The following is an 18,545-nucleotide window of genomic DNA, read 5'->3' on the forward strand; positions in this document are numbered from 1 at the left end:
GTTGACTTCAGGTTTCATAACATTGTGGTCAGAAAATATACATGGTATGATCTCAATCTTTTTGTACTTGTTGAGGCCTGATTTGCGACCTAGTATGTGATCTATTCTGGAGAATATCCCGTGTGCACTTGAAAAGCATGTGTATTCTGCTGCTTTAGGATGGAATGTTCTGAATATATCTGTTAAGTTCATCTGGTCCAGTGTGTCATTCAAAGCCATTGTTTCCTTATTGACTTTCTGCTTAGATGATCTGTCCCTTGCTGCAAGTGGGGTGTTAAAGTCCCCTACTATTATTGTATTATTATCAATGAGTTCCTTTATGTTTGTTATTGCTTTATATATTTGGGTGCTCTCATGTTGAGTGCATAAATATTTATAATTGTTAAATCTTCTTGTTGAATTGTCCCCTTTATTATGATGTAGTGCCCTTCTTCATTTCTTGCTACAGTCTTTGGTTTAAAGTCTAATTTGTGTGATACAAATATGGCCATTCCAGCTTTCTTTTGATTCCCATTAGCATGATAAATAATTATCGGTCCCTTCACTTTCAATCTGCAGGTGTCTTTTGGTCTAAATGAGTCTCTTGTAGGCAGCATGTAGATGGGTCTTGTTTTTAAATCCATTCTAACACACTATCTTTTGATTGGAGCATTTAGTCCATTTACATTCAGAGTAATTATTGATAGATATGTATTTAGTGCCATTTTATTACTTGTTTTTCTGTTGTTTCTGGAGATTTCCTCTGTTCCTTTCTTGTCTTTGTCACTTTTGGTCTTTCCTTTCCACCCAGAGTCCCCTTTAACATTTCTTGCAGGGCTGGTTTAGTGGTCACAAACTCCTTTAGTTTTGTTTGTCTGAGAAATCTTTACCTCTCCTTCTATTCTGAATGATAGCCTTGCTGGATAGAATATTCTTGTTGTAGATTTTTCCCAGTCAGCACATTGAATATATCTTACCACTCCCCTCTGCCCTGCCAAGTTTCTGTGGAGAGATCTGCTGATAACCTTATTTGTCTTCTCTTGTAAGTTAGGGACTTCTTTTGTCTTGCTGCTTTTAGCTTTTAAGATTTTTTTCTTTATGGCTATGTTTTGCAAATTTTATTACAATATGTCTTGGTGTTGGCCTGCTTTTGTTGATTTTGATGGGAGTCTCTGTGCCTCCTGGATTTGGATATTTGTTTCCCTCCCCTGATTAGGGAACTTTCAGCTATGATTTCCTCAAATACCTTTTCTGCCCCCTTTTTTCTCTTCTTCTTCTGGGACTTCTATAATATGAAAGTTATTACATTTGATGGAGTCACTGAATTCCCCAAGTCTATTCTTGTGTTGCATAATTCTCTTTTGTTCAACTTCACTATTTTCCATTATTTTGTCTTCTATATAACTTATTCATTCCTCTGCTTCTTCCAGCCTTGTGTTGATTGCATCAAGCCTGTTTCCAATTTCAGTTATTGCATTCTTCATTTCTGACTGATTCTTTTGTGGTAAAGGCTTCCATGAAGTGTTCCATTCTTTTTTCAAGCCCAGCAAGTATCCTTATGATTGTTGATTTAAATTATCCATCAGGCATGTAACTTTTATCTGTTTCACTTAGATCTCTGGCCATGCATCCTTTGTCCCCAGAGAGACACCACCCTGAATGCTACCCCTCAGGGACATGCTCCAAGAAGAGTGAACAATTCCCACCCACCCAATCTCCTACCCCCATTTGTCCTAAGAGTTCAGATCACTGTTTCCATGCCATCTGTCCCAAGGTTGTTTACCTGCTAACTATTCAGGAATAGGGCAGGCCCTCAGGGCTCTATCCCAATCAAGCCTTTAAAACTCCAGTCTTTAAGCTCCACTGGTTGCAAGAACCCATGAAAATCAGCCTCTTTTGTTTTCCCAGCTATTGGCTTTGGCAAAATATTCTCCTTGTTTGTTCCCTTGGATGCTGCCCTCTCTCTCTCCTTTCTCTATGACCACAGTTCCCTTCCCTCTGCAGTACCCACGATCCATTACTCCCCAAACCATGTCTCTGCACTTCCTGCCTTCTTTGATGTGGCTTCTTCTCTTCCTTTAGCTGTGGAATTTGTTCTGTCTGTCTTCAGGTTGATTTCTGGGGTATTTAGAATGATCTGATAGTTATCCAGTTGTGTTCAAGGGAATAGATGAGCCTAGAGTCCTCCTACTATGCTGCTATCTTAGCTTCCCTCAGTTGCATCTTCTTGTTGGTTTGTCCCCTTTATTATTATATGGTGTCCTTTGTCTCTTGTTACAGTCTTTGTTTTAAAGTCTATTTTGTCCAATATAAGTATTACCACCCTGGCTTTATCTTCTCACCCATTGCATGATAAATGTTTCTCTATTCCCTCATTTTCAATCTGCAGGTGACTTTAGGTCTTGTAGGCAGCATATAGATGGCTCTTGTTTTGTTTTGTTTTTTACCCACTCTCTCACCCTATGTCTTTTGATTGGGGCATTTAGTTCATTTACATTAAAAGTAATTATTGATAGATATGTCCTTGCCATTTTGTTACTTGTTTTGTGGTTGTTTTGTAATTTTCCTCTGATCTTTTCTTCTTTTGCTCTCTTTCAGGAGTTGTTGGCTTTCTTTAGTGATATACTTGGAGTCCTTTCTCTTTATTCTTTGCATATCTATTACTCTGTTTGATTTGTGGTTACCATTAGGTTTGTATATACCATCTTCTGTGTATAGTACTCTATGTATAGTTGATTGTCACTTAAGTTTGAACACATTCTTTACTCCTTCCCCCCCACACACACACAACATTTTAGATATATGGTGTCATACTTTACATCCTTTTATTTTATGAATCCTTTGACTGGTTTTTACAGAAATACTTATTTGTACTGCTTTTGTGCTTCCAACTTTTCATACTCTCACTTATGGTCTTTCCTTTCCATTCAGAGCCCCTTTTAACGTGTCTTGTAGGCCTGGTTTAGTGGTCATAAACTCCTTTAGTTTTTGTCTGAAAAACTCTTTATTTCTCCTTCTATTCTAAATAATGACCTTGATGGATAGAGTATTCTTGGCTGCAGACTTTTCCCTTTCAGCACTTTGAATATATCATGCCACTCTCTTCTGGCCTGCAAAATTTCTGCTGAAAAATTCATTGGTAGCCTTACTGGGTGTCCTTTGTATGTAATGGTCTTTTCTCTTGCTGCTTTAAATTTTTTTTCTTTATCAATACTTTTTGCCATTTTAATTATGATGTGTCTTGGTGTGGACCTCTTTGGGTTGATTTTGTGTATCTTCTGTACCTTCTGGATCTGGATATCTGTTTCTTTCCCCAGATAACGGAAGTTTTCGGTTATTATTTCTTCAAATAAATATTGTGCCCCCTTTTCTCTCTCTCCTCCTTATGAGATCCCTATAATGCAAATATTACACTTGATGGAGTCACTGAGTTCTCTAAGTCTATTCTCATTTTGCATAATTCTTCCTTCTCTCATTTGTTCAGCTTGATTACTTACCATTACTCTGTCCTCCAGGTTACTGATTTGTTCTGCTTCTTCTAGTCTGCTAGTTATTCCATCAAGTGTATTTCAATTTCATTTATTGCATTCTTCATCTCTGGTTCTTATTTATCTCTTTGTTAAGGGTCTTACTGATGTCCTCCACTGTTTTCTCATATCCAGTAAGTACCTTTATGATTATTACTTTAAATTCTCTAGCTGGCATACTACTTATATCCACTTCTCTTAGGTCTCTTGCTGTAATTTGGTCCTGTTCATTCATTTGGTATGTATTCCTCTGTCTTTCCATTTTGTCCCTCTGTGTCTGTTTCTGTGTGTTAGGAAATTCAGCTACATCTTTTGTTCCTGAAGGTAATGACCTTATAAAGAAGAGGTCTTGTAGTGCCCTGTAGTGCAATGTGCCCTGTTTCCCAGGATCTGGTGCTTCAGGGACTATCTCCTATGTGTGTTACATGTACTCTGCTCTTTAGTCCTAGCCCTTTTATCCCTCAATCTAGTTGTGTTTTTTTTGTTTTTTTTTTGTTTGTTTTTTTACAGAGGCTCTCTTTCTCTTTTGTGGGCAGTGTTTGGTCCCTGGTTGGCTGGGTGCATTTTAAAAAGGTGTGCACTGATCTGCTTCCAAAATGAAACCTGCCACTATCACTGCCTAAACCCAGACCCTGCAAAAGGTATGGGTCAGAGGTGGTGCTGGCAAGGGTTACGCAAGTCTTCTAGGGGAGGAGCTCTGCAGAGCAGGGACTGAGGCAAGTATAACTGGAAAGGGTGGATCTGCCAAAGCATAGGGGGCAGGGCTTGGTGTAAGGATGTTAGGTAGCAATGTCAGCACCATGCTGGTTCCCTCAGGTGGCAGTGTGTTTGTTTATAATGGAGAGCGGGGGAAGGAAGTGGCACCTGCCAGCTCCTCTGTTCCTGAAGGGGTCTTCCCATGATCCCTTCTTCCTTAGGCCATGCTCTGAGATGAGTAAATCACTATCCCTCCCATGTGCCCCAAACCACTTTTCAAACCACTTTTTACAGGCTATATATGCACTGGCTGTTTGTCCTATTCTTTAAATGAGTGGGGACTCAGTTTCCTAATGCCCCCCAGGTTCTCCCAGAGCTGAGCCTGCTGAGTTTTAAAATTCCAGGTTTTAAGTCCCACTGGTTGTAAGAACTCATGAGAATCAGCCTTTCTTGCTTTCAAAGCCAAATGTTACAGGGATTCATCTTCCCTGTGCAGGCTCCCTAGTGTGGCAGTCTGTTTTTCACCCTTCTCTGTGCCACTAACTCCTTCCCCAGCAGACAGCCAAGGTCTCTTTTGCTCCCAAACTGTGTCTTCAGCCTTCCTACTTTCTTCTTTGTGGCCTCTTCTCTACTTTTAGTTGTGGAGTTCATTCTGCCAGTCTTTGGGTCATTTTCTGGGTTATTTACACTGATGTGCATGCTATCTAGCTGCATCTGTGGGATAAAGCAAGCTTAGGGCCCTCCTATTCCACCATCTTCCCACCCTCCAATCCTATACTTTAACTCTTAACCTGGCTTGTGAGTCACCTTTGCTGATACAATGTTCTGGAAGTTATCATGTGCCAGTTCTAGCCCTTGCACACATTATCTCTTTCACTTGGACCCCTGCCTCAGCCTGGCTAGCTGGCTAAAGGGTGAAAGCCCATAGGGAGCAGAACTGAATCACCCTGTTCTCCTAGTCAAGGTCCAGGCCTAGAAGCAAGGCTACCCAAGAGCAAAAGGGCAGCCTTCTAGACCCACAGCTGACTCCTGAAGCATGAGAGAGCCAACTGATCCCAGCTAACATTTATGACTCACTGAACTGTGAGACAAATAAGCTGGTTGTTTTGAGTCATCAAGTTTTAAAGTGGCTTATAATACAGCATTACTATGCTAATGGTAAACCCATGAAAAGGCCAAAGTGGCAACTCTGGAATTTCAAGTATTACTGTCTATAAGGCCCAGAATTGGAGAATCCATCTCTAGTTTGGGGAAAACGCTTGAGACTGATTCACTGTCCTTTCTAAAGCACTTCTGAACCTCCCTACTATTGTGTTAATATCAGTGTGGCTTGACATTCAGCCTGAGACACAAAGGCACTGGTTTCACTTCCATGAAGAGGACTACTCCCCCTCCCTCACCTCTGGAATCTACCATCCAGGGCCTTTACCTGAACAAACAATATAAACTATTCACATTAACCATGTGTTTTAGGATTTCAACTTAAAATAAATTTAGTGTTTGTCCAAAGTTCATCTAGGATATGTCAAGAAATACTTTAATGTACCCATTTTCTTCCTCCTTGATAATTTTGACAGCAGGAAAGAAAGCTGGAAACCAGTTGTGACAGAGGTTACTAATTTTCTTCCAATATTCATTGTCCTTTCTTTTACCAGATACATGACAACCCAGAATAAAAACCACACCTCTGCATCTCCAGTCTGGGCATACAAAGATGTCCACGCCACTGAAATGTAAGCAGAAGGAAAGGGTGCTGCTTCTCCATACTCTTCTCCTTCTTGCACTGGCCTTGAGTATGTGGCACTGAGTCACCCTGGTCAGTTATGACCATGGTAACAACAAAGCAACAGCCCAGAAATGTGAAGCAGTGAGAAAATAAAGAATCCCAGTCCATGGATAGCCTCAGAGATTAGAAGGTGGGTACAAGACCTAGGCTTTGTACCTCCAGGCCACTAGGTAAAAGAAAGTAAAGATTTCACTCATTTGAAACAAAGTCTACCTGGAGTTTCTGTTTCTTGCAGGTGAACATATATCCTAATACTCTGGTTGTTACCTCAGCTTCTCACAGAAATTCTTCACTAAATTATAGATTAATATTATTTCTTCCATGGAAGGAAGTTCTTCAAAGTTTTGAAAAATGGTGAGCAAAGTATCCTATAATTTACTTCTCAATGCCCCTTATGAAAGAATATGAATACTTGTGTCATATTCTTGTTTGGATTTTGCTTTAGGAAAATATATTTTTAATTACTTTATATTTTTGTGAGAAATTGATAGCTCTATGACATTAATTTTTACACAAAGTGCCAGGAAACTACAGGCAATTATATCATCCAATTATAGTAATCTGTTTTGACTTTAGTCACTAAAATGTCTTATTTCTGTCATTTTCACTTTACTTAAATCCAAATTAAATGTTTTATCTTGTACTTTAATAAATAAGGTATCTCAAATCCTTTGAGAAATAGGTAGAGAAATATATTTAGTGACTAAATAAGTGGCTTCTAAATAGTGTCTTACAGATTATGATTTGCATAGGGACTCAGAGAAATGAAGAATCAAATAATCAGCAAACTTGCCAACATATTCCCAGAGAACACTCTTATTAAACCGGTATTCCATGGACAGAAAGTTCTCTCATCAAAATTCTTGTATTATCCATTTATTGAATAATCATGAATTGATATTAAAAAAGATTCTGACAAGGTCGGCAATAAGGATTCTTTTTAGTAAAATTCCTTTTTGTAATACCTTATTAACATGCCCCAGAAGTAGTGTTTATGCAAACACATTTGGGAACAGGTTGAGATAAGAAAGTTTTCATTAAAAAAAATAAAATCTGAGCCTGGATTTTAAAGGATAGGTAATATTTATATGAAGGGTATAGTCAGGAGAGGGTTGTCCAGGCAAGAGGCAATCAAAAATATCCTTTGGGCATCTGTACTAGACTTGGTATGCATGGTGAACCATATAGTCTCAGTGCCTGAGGGCTTTGAGCTGCTAACCAATGGAAACCTGAATAATAGGCAGTCTTCTAAGCCCTGAGAACAAATGGTAAAAAGTAGGAACATAAAAGAAGCATAGCAAATACATGCATACAAGAAGGATGTAGCCAGCATGACTCATGCTGAAAATCAGGTTTAATGAAAAGTGAGATCTAAATTGTGGAGAGCCACTAATTTAAGGAGACAACATTGCCTGTAAAGACTAGGGGAATTTGATCAGGGAAATAGAATTCTAGAAGAAAAAATTAACAAAGTTTGGGGGAGAGGAGCAAGATGGTGGAGGAGTAGGAGACCTAAATTTCATCTGGTCCTGGGAATTCAGCTAGTTATCAAACCATTCAGAACACCTACAAACTCAACAGGAGATTGAAGAAAAGAAGAACCGTAATTCTATGAACAGAAAAGCGACCACTTTCTGGAAGGTAGGACATGTGGAGAAGTGAATCCGAGGCGATATATGGAAGATAGACCACGGGGAGAGGGAGCCTCCATCAGCCAGCTACCGGCAGGTGATAGAGCAGTGGAGCACAAAATTGGAACTTTTAGAAGTCTGCTCCACTGAGGGACATCACTCCAGTGGCTAAGCAGGGGGTGCAACACTTGCTGGGACAGTGTGGTCTCAGGACCCTCAGGGTCACAGAAAGACCAGGAGTGCCTGAGTGTGGTAGAGCTCCCAGGTGTCAGAGCAGGGAAGCCAGCTGCAAAGAGTAAGCCGAGGAGTGGGCTCTCAGCTTGGGGTTGCCATAAACTATGATCCACAGCACAGTCGGGCCAATGTTCTTCGAGCAGGGACCCAAGAAGTGGCAGATCTGGGGAGACTCCCCTTCCTCCCCCGGGGAGGAAGGGTGTGGGAGTGCACCGCAGGAATCTGCTGGGGTTGGAGACTCCACATGGGGTCGTGTGCCAGAGACAGAAATGCTGGGTCACAGGCCGGGTGAGCACGGAGGGCAGCCAGAGACCGGGGAGAGAGGAGTGATTGACTGCTTTTCTCTGAGGGTGCATTGAGGAGCAGGGCCCTGAGTTCCTGGCTCCTCCGGAACCAGAGATTGGGAGACCACCATTTTCATTCGCATCCTCCAAAGCTGTACAGAAAGCTTTCAGGGAACAAAAGCTACCGAGAGGAAACCTGAGCATATTACTTTGCCTGGCCCTTGACAAGGGTGGGGCAATTCCGCCTCCAGCAAAGACATTTGAGAATCACTGCAATAGGCCCCTCTCCCAGAAGATTAGCAAGAACATCTAGCCAAGACCAAGTTTACCCATCAATGAGAACGGCAAAATTCCAGCGCTAGGGGAACACAGCACATAGAATTCATGGCTTTTTTCCCCATGATTCTAGAGTCTTTCAAAGTTAATTTTTTAAATTTATTTTTTCTTTTTCTATTTTTTTAGTTGAATTTTTCTTCTTGTTCAACCAACATCTTACCAATTCCATTTTAAAAATCTTTTTAAATTCTCATTCTTATAGTCATATTCTATCCCTTCAATGTACTTAACTTTATTTTTTGTATATATATATATATGTGTGTGTGTGTGTGTGTGTGTGTGTGTGTATATATATGTATATATATATATAAGTTTTTCTTTCTTTAAAATTTTGGGATACAGTTTTTTCTAACAGACCAAAATATACCCTAAACCTAGTGTATGACATTGTCCTAGTCGCCCACCTGATCACATATTCTCTTTTTTTTTCTAATTTTTTCATTTTTTTCAACCAAATTCTTATCTTAACAATTCCTTTTTTGAAATCTTTTTTAATTTTCATTTTTACAGTCATATCCATCCCTTCATCATACTTACCCTTATTTCTGTATATACATAAGTTTTTCTTTCTTTAAAATTTTGGGAGGCAGTTTCTTCTAACAGACCAAAATACACCCAAATCTAGTGTATGGCTCTGATCTGTTCACCAGCCTGATCATATTCTTTTTTTTTCCCCCCTTTCTTTTCTTCCCCAGTTTCGGGTCTCTTCTGATTTGTTTAGTGTATATTTTTCTGGGGTCATTGTTACCCTTTTAGCATTTTGTTCTCTCATTCATTTATTCTCCTCTGGACAAAATGACAAGATGGAAAAACTCACCTCAAAAAAAAGAACAAGAGGCAGTACTGACTGTCAGGAACCTAATCAATACAGACATTAGTAATATGTCAGAACTAGAGTTCAGAATGATAATTATAAAGATACTAGCTGGGATTGAAAAAAGCATAGAAGATACTAGAGAATGTCTTTCTGGAGAAATAAAAGAACTAAAATCTAACCAAGTCAAAATCAAAAAGGCTATTAATGAGGTGCAATAAAAAATGGAAGCTCTAACTGCTAGGATAAATGAGGCAGAAGAGAGAATTGGTGATAGAGAAGACCAAATGATGGAGCATAAAGAAGCTGAGAAAAAGAGAAACAACTACTGGATCACGAGGGCAGAATTCGAGACATAAGCGATACCATAAAGCAAAACAACATTAGAATAATTGGGATACCAGAAGAAGAAGAAAGAGAGACAGGGGCAGAAGGTATATTGGAGCAAATTATAGCAGAGAACTTCCCTAATTTGGGGAAGGAAACAGGCATCAAATTCCAGCAGGCACAGAGAACCCCCCTCAAAATCAATAAAAATAGGTCAACACCCCGACATCTAATAGTAAAACTTACAAGTCTCAGAGACAAAGAGAAAATCCTGAAAGCAGCTCGGGACAAGAGGTCTGTAACCCAAAATGGTAGAAACATTAGATTGGCAGCAGACCTATCCACAGAGACCTGCCAGGCCAGAAAGACTGGCAGGATATATTCAGAGCACTAAATGAGAAAAATATGCAGCCAAGAATACTATATCAGATAGGCTGTCATTGAAAACAGAAGGAAAGATGAAAAGCTTCCAGGACAAAAACTAAAAGAATTTGTGAACACCAAACCAGCCCTACAAGAAATATTGAAAGGGGTCCTCTAAGCCAAGAAAGAGCCTAAAAGTAACACAGACCAGAAAGGAACAGAGACAATATACAGTAACAGTCACCTTACAGGCAATACAATGGCACTAAATTCATATCTTTCAATAGTTACCCTGAATGTAAATGGGCTAAATGCCCCAATCAAAAGACACAGGGTAGCAGATTGGATTAAAAAACAAGACCCATCGATATGCTGTCTGCAAGAGGACACCCCCAGATTGAAAGTGAGGGGGTGGAAAACCATTTACTATGCTAATGGACACCAAAAGAAAGCTGGGGTGGCAATCCTTTTATCAGACAAATTAGATTTTAAACCAAAGACTGTAATAAGAGATGAGGAAGGGCACTGTATCATAATAAAAGGGTCTATCCAACAAGATCTGACAATTTTAAATATCTATGCCCCTAACATGGGAGCAGCCAATTATATAAGCCAATTGATAACAAAATCAAAGAAACACATAAACAATAACACAATAATAGTAGGGGACCTTAACAACCCCCTCACTGAAATGGACAGAGCATCTAAGCAAAAGATCAACAAGGAAATAAAGGCTTTAAATGACACACTGGACCAGATGGACTTCACAGACATATTCAGAACATTCCATCCCAAAACAACAGAATACACATTCTTCTCTAGTGCCCATGGAACATTCTCCAGAATAGATCACATCCTAGGTCACAAATCAGGTCTCAACCGGTACCAAAAGATTGGGATCATTCCCTGCCTATTTTCAGACCACAATGCTTTGAAACTAGAACTCAATCACAAGAGGAAAGTCGGAAAGAACTCAAATACATGGAGGCTAAAGAGCATCCTACTAAAGAATGAATGGGTCAACCAGGAAATTAAAGAAGAATTTAAAAAATTCATGGAAACCAATGAAAATGAAAACACAACTGTTCAAAATCTTTGGGATGCAGCAAAGGCAGTCCTAAGAGGAAAATATATAGCAATACAAGCCTTTCTCAAGAAACAAGAAAGGTCTCAAGTACACAACCTAACCCTACACCTAAAGGAGCTGGAGAAAGAACAGCAAATAAAACCTAAACCCAGCGGGAGAAGAGAAATAATAAAGATCAAAGCAGAAATCAATAAAATAGAAACCAAAAGAACAGTAGAACAGATCAACTTAAGTAGGAGCTGGTTCTTTGAAAAAATTAATAAGATTGATAAACCCCTGGCCAGGCTTATCAAAAAGAAAAGAGAAAGGACCCAAATAAATAAAATCATGAATGAAAGAGATCACAACCAACACCCCAGAAATACAAACAATTATAAGAACATATAATGAGCAACCATATGCCAGCAAATTAGATAATCTGGAAGAAATAGATGCATTCCTAGAAACATATAAACCACCAAAACTGAACCAGGAAGAAATAGAAAACCTGAACAGATCTATAACCACTAAGGAAATTGAGGCAGTCATCAAAAATCTCCCAACAAACAAAAGCCCAGGGCCAGATGGCTTCCTAGGGGAATTGTACCAAACATTTAAAGAAGAATTAATACCTATTCTTCTGAAGCTATTTCAAAGAATAGAAATGGAAGGAAAACTTCCATACTCATTTTATGAGCCAGAATTACTTTGATCCCAAAACCAAAGACCCCATCAAAAAGGAGATGAACACAGATGCCAAAATTCTCATGAAAATACTAGCCAATAGGATCCAGCAGTACATTAAAAGGATTATTCACCACGACCAAGTGGGATTTATTCCTGGGCTACAAATTTGGTTCAATATCTGCAAATCAATCAATGTGATACACTACATAAATAAAAGTACAAGAACTATATGATCCTCTCAATAGATGCAGAAAAAGCATTTGACAAAGTACAGCATCCTTTCTTGATTAAAACTCTTCACACTGTAGGGATAGAGGGTACATACCTCAGTATCATAAATGCCATCTATGAAAAACACACAGCAAATATCATTCTCAATGGGGAAAAACTGAGAGCTTGTCCCCTAAGGTCAGGAACACAGCAGGGATATACACTATCACCATTGCTTTTCAACATAGTACTAGAGGTCTTAGCCTCAGCAATCAGACAACAAAAAGAAATAAAAGGCATCCGAATCGGCAAAGAAGAACTGAAACTCTCACTTTTTGCAGATGATATGATACTTTATGTGGAAAACCCAAAAGACTCCACCCCAAAACTGCTAGAACTCATACAGGAATTCAGTAAAGTGGCAGGGTATAAAATCAGTGCACAGAAATCAGTGGCATTTCTATACACCAACAACAAGACAAAAGAAAGGGAAATTAAGGAGTCGAACCCATTTTCAATTGCACCAAAAACCGTAAGATACCTAGGAATAAATCTAACCAAAGAGGCAAAGGAGCTGTACTCACAAAACTATAGAATATTCATGAAAGAAATTGAGGAAGACACAAAGAAATGGAAAAACGTTCCATGGTCATGGATCGGAAGAACAAATACTGTGAAAATGTCTATGCTACCTAGAGCAATTGACACATTTAATGCAATCCCTATCAAAATACTATCAACTTTTTTCAAAGAAATGGAACAAATAATCCTAAAATTTGTATGGAACCAGAAAAGACCTCAAATAGCCAGAGGAATGTTGAAAAAGAAAAACACAGCTGGTGGCATCACAATGCCGGACTTCAAGCTCTATTACAAAGCTGTCATCATCAAGACAGTACGGTACTGTCACAAAAAAAGACACATAGATCAATGGAACAGAATAGAGAGCCCAGAAATGGACCCTTAATTCTATGGTTAACTAATCTTTGACAAGGCAAGAAAGAATGTCCAATTGAAAAAAGACAGTCTCTTCAACAATTGGTATTGGGAAAATTGGACAGCCACATGCAGAAGAATGAAACTGGACCATTTCCATGCACCACACACAAAAATAAACTCAAAATGGATAAAAGACCTCAATGTGAGACAGGAATCCATCAAAATCGTATATAAGAACACAGGCAGCAACCTCTTTGACCTGAGGCACAGCAACTTCTTCCTAGAAACATCACCAAAGGCAAGGGAAGCAAGGGCAAAAAATGAACTATTGAGACTTCATCAAGATAAAAAGCTTTTGCACAGCAAAGGAAACAGTCAACAAAACTAAAAGATAACTTACAGAATGGGAGAAGATATTTGTAAATGACATATCAGATAAAGGGCTAGTATCCAAAATCTATAAAGAACTTATCAAACTCAACACCCGAAGAACAAATAATCGAATCAAGAAATGGACAGAAGACAGGAACAGACATTTTTCCAAAGAAGACGTCCAAATGGCCAACAGACACATGAAAATGTGCTCAACATCGCTCGGCATCAGGGAAATCTAAATCAAAACCTCAATGAGATACCATCTCACACCAGTCAGAATGGCTAAAATTAACAAGTCAGGAAACAACAGATGTTGGTGAGGATGTGGAGAAAGGGGAAGCCTCCTACACTGTTGGTGGGAATGCAAGCTGGTGCAGCCACTCTGGAAAACAGTATGGAGGTTCCTCAAAAAGTTGAAAATAGAGCTACCCTATGACCCAGCAATTGCACTACTGGGTATTTACCCTAAAGATACAAATGTAGTGATCCGAGGGGGCATGTGCACCCCAATGTTTATAGCAGCAATGTCCACAATAGCCAAACTATGGAAAGAACCTACATGTCCATCAACAGATGAATGGATAAAGAAGATGTGGTATATATATACAATAGAATATTATGCAGCCATCAAAAAAATGAAATCTTGCCATTTGTAGTGATGTGGATTGAACTAGAGGGTGTTATGCTAAGTGAAATATGTCAATCAGAGAAAGACATGGATCATATGATCTCACTGATATGAGGAATTTGAGAAACAAGACAGAGGAACATAGGGGAGGGGAGGAAAAAATGAAACAAGATGAAACCAGAGAGGGAGACAAACCATAAGAGACTCTTAATATCAGGAAACAAACTGAGGGTTGTTGGAGTGGTGGGAGGTGGAAGGGATGGGGTGGCTGGATGATGGACATTGGGAAGGGTATGTACTATGGTGAGCACTGTGAATTGTGCAAGACTGATGAATCACAGACCTGTAACTCTGAACCAAATAATACATTATATGTTAATAAAAAAATTTTTTTTAATTAACAAATTTAGCGTTTGTTTAGAGTGGAATTTCTTACACACAACTGTATATTACAAAATATTCTTTATGTTATGAACTACATATTTGTGCCCCTCAATTAAATTCATATGTTGAAATCCTAATCCCCAATGTGATGGTTTTAGGATGTGGAGACTTTGGGAAGTAGCTAGGTCATGAGGGTGGACCCCTCATGAATGGAATTAGCACCATATAAGAAAAGACATATGAGAGCTTGTTTCTTATTTTCTGCCATGTGGGGATACTATGAGATGCTCTCTGCAAATCCAGAAGAGGGCCTTTACCAAGAACCAAATCTGGCCAACACCATGGCCTTGGAATTCCCAGCCTCCAGAATTGTGAGAAACAATTATTTGTAATTTAAGCCTCCCAGTCTGGGTTAATTTATTATAGCTGCCTCAACTAAATAAGACACTGTGGTTAGGTAAAATTAATATATTTTGAATGTAATAAACACTAAATTATAATAAGATATCTTGTTCAATAAAGGTAATTAGCTCTAGTGCATGTCACAGTTTTAAAAATGGCTATGGAAGGGAGGAGTTAAGATGGCAGAGGAGTAGGGGACCCTAATTTTGCCTAGTCCCTGGAATTCAGCTAGACAGTTATCAAATCATTCTGAACACCTGCAAAATCAATCAGAGAGCTGAGAAAGGAATTCTACAAATAGAAAAGCGACTACTTTTTGCAAGGTAGGAGGTATGGAAACATGATTCCAGGTGATATATCAGAAGATAATCTGTGGAGGGGAGGGAACTTGCTTAAGGCGGCTACCGAATGTGTCATTAGCAGCAGAGTGCAAAATCAGAACTTTTAGAAGTCTGCTACAGTTGGGGACATTCCTGGCTGAAAGGTGCTCAGGTCGTGAAGAGGGGTGAAATTCCAGGTGGGACAGCATGGTCTCAGGATCTCAGGGTCACAAAAAGAACAGGGGTGCCTGAGTGTGGCAGAATTCCCAAACACTGGAGCAGGGAAGCTGCCTGAGAACAGTGAGTCCGGGTGATGGTTTTCTGCTCATATTGCCATAAACTGGGAACCACTGTATGGTCATTCGACTGCTCTCCCCATAGGGGCCCAGCAAAAGGCACACCATGGTGAGACCCCCTTGCCTCCCCTGGGAGGAACAGTGCAGGTCTGTGCCCCAGGAATCCATAACATTTGGAGATTGGAAACTGGGTCGCATGCCTGAGCTAAAAACAATCAGTCACAGGCTGGGTGAATACAAAGTTAAGATGGAATACAGGGAGACGAGAGTGATTGATTTTCTTTGAGGGCTCACTGAAGAGTGCAGGGCATGAACTTTCAGCTCTGGGGCTAGAGATCAGGGTGCTGCCATTTTCATACCCTGCATTGGTGCTAAAAGCCTTCAGGGAGCAAAACAGCACCATATAGTGCAATCAAGAGCTGCTTACATTGAGCATGGCAAGGGGATACAATTCCACAAGAGCAAAGACACCTGAGAATCAACACAACAGGCCCTTCCTCAAGAGGACCAGCAGGAAAAACTGGCTAACACCAAGTTTACTGATCATAGAGAACTGCAAATCTTCAGCTCTTGGAGAAAACAGTATATATATAGCATTCATGAATTTTTAAATTATTCTTTAGTCTTTCAGTTTTTTTTTCAGCTATTTTCTTATTTTATCAATTATTTTAATCCTTTTTTTATTTTTATATATACATTACATATATATTATTTTTCATTTCTTTTCATTGTGTTTTATTTTATTTTTGTATATACATAAGTTTTTCTTTCTTTCTTATTTTGGTATCTTGTTTATTTTAACAGACCAAAATACACCCAGAATCTAGTTTATTGTTTTGTTCTGTTTTCCTTCTTCTTTGATTTTTTTCTTATTTTGTTTTGTTTCTGTTCTTTTCTGGTTTATTTTGTTGGTATTTTTCTGGTGTTATTGGTGTTTTCACCAATATTCTCATCTATTCTTTTTTGGACATAATGAAGAGATATAGAAACCCACCCCAAAAGAAAGAACAGGAGACAGTACTCACTGCCAGGGATTTAATCAATATGGATATAAGTAAGATGTCAGAACTAGAATTCAAAACAATAAATATTCTAGCTGGGCTTGAGAAAAGCATAGAAGACAGTACAAAATCCCTTACTGTAGAAACAAACAAACAAAAAACAACCTAAAATCTAATCAGATTGAAATTAAAAATGCTAATTACTGAGATAAAGTAAAAAATGGAGGCTCTAACTGCTAGGGTAAACAAGGCAGAAGAGAGTCAGTGATATAGAAGACAGAATGATGGTGAATAATGAAGCTGAAAAAAAAAGAGAGAAAAACGACTACTGGATAACAAAGGGAAAATTCAAGAAATCAGCAATTCCATAAAGGGAAATAATATTCCAATAATAGAGGTCCCAGAAAAGAAAAGGGGGGGAGGGGAGAGAAGGTTTATTTGAACAAATTATAGCTAAGAATGTCCCTAATCTGGGAAAGGAAACAGGCACTCAAGTCCAAGAGGCACAGTGAAACTCTCTCAAAATCAATAAAAATAGATCAACACCCCAACATATAATAGCAAAGCTTGCAAATTTCAGAGACAAGGAGCAAATCCTGAAAGCAGCTCGGGACAAGAGGTACTTAACCAACAAGGGTAGAAACATAAGGCTGGCAGCATGCCTGTCCATAGAGACCTGGCAGGCCAGAAAGGACTGGCATTATATATTCAATGTACCCATTAAATATATCATGTTCCCTATATTCCCCATTTAGGGAAAAATATGCAGCCAAGAACTTTATCCAGCAAGGCTGTCATTCAGAATAGAGGGAGAGAGGACAAACAAAACTAAGGGAATTTGTGAACACTAAACCAACCTGCGAGAAATATTAAAGGGGATCCTGTAAGTGAAGAGAGGGCCCAAAAGTAACATAGACCAGAAAGAAATTAAGACAATCCACAGAAACAAGGAATTTACAGGTAGTACAATGGCACTAAATTCATATCTTTCAATAGTTACTCTGAATGTAAATGAGCTATATGCTCCAATCAAAAGACACAGGGTATCAGTTTGGATAAAAGAGCAAGACCCATCCATAGGCTGTCTACAAGAGACTCATTTAAACCCAAAGACATCTCCAGATTGAAAGTGAGGGTGTGGAGAACCATTTATCATGCTAATGGACCTCAAAAGAAAGCTGGGGTAGCAATCTTCATAGCAAACTAGATTTTAAACCAAAGACTATAATAAGAGGTGAAGAAGGACACTATATCATAATAAAAGGGTCTATCCAACAAGAAGACCTAGCAATTGTAAATATTTATGCCCCTAACTTGGGAGCAGCCAATTCTATAAACCAATTAATAACAAATTAAAGAAACATATTGGTAATAATACAATAATAGTAGGGGACTTTAACACCCCAATCACAGCAATGGCAGATCATGTAAGCAGAAGATCAACAAGGAAACAGGGCTTTGAATGACACATTGGACCAGATGGACTTCACAGATATATTTAGGGCATTTCATCTGAAGCAGCAGAGTACACATTCTTCTCAAGTGCACATGGAACATTTTCTAGAATAGATCACATACTGGGTCACAAATCAGGTCTCAACTAGTACCAAAAGACTGAGATTATACCCTGCATATTTTCAGACACAGTGCTTTAAAAATTGAACTCAATCACAAGAGAAAATTTGGAAGGAACACAAATACATGGAGATTAAAGAGCATCCTACTAAAGAATGATGGGTCAACCAGGAAATTAAAGAAAATTTTTTAAAAATAGAAATAAATGAAAATAAAAACATGACAGTTCAGAACCTTTGCGATGCACCAAAGGAGGTGGTCCTAAGAGGGAAGTACATAGCAATCCAGGCTTTTCTCAAGAAACAAGAAAAGTCTAAAATACACAACCTAACATCATGCCTAAAGGAGCTGGAGAAAGAACAGCATATAAAGCCTAAATCCAGCAGGAGAAGAGAGATAATACAGATTAGAGCAGAAAACAATGATATAGAAATCAAAAAAACAGCAGAACAGATCAATGAAACTAGAAGCTGGTTCTCTGAAAGAATTAATAAGATTAATAAATATCTAGCCAGACTTAACAAAAAGGAAAGAGAAAGGACCCAAACAGATAAAATCATAAATGAAAGAGGAAAGATCACAACAAATACCACAGAAATACGAACTATTACAAGAGAATATCATGAGCAACTATATGCAAACAAATTAGGCAATCTGAAAGAAATGGATGCATTCCTAGAAACAT

The sequence above is a fragment of the Phoca vitulina genome, unplaced genomic scaffold (genome assembly GCF_004348235.1).
Source record: "Phoca vitulina isolate PV1807 unplaced genomic scaffold, GSC_HSeal_1.0 scaffold24, whole genome shotgun sequence".
NCBI classification, from domain to species: domain Eukaryota; kingdom Metazoa; phylum Chordata; class Mammalia; order Carnivora; family Phocidae; genus Phoca; species Phoca vitulina.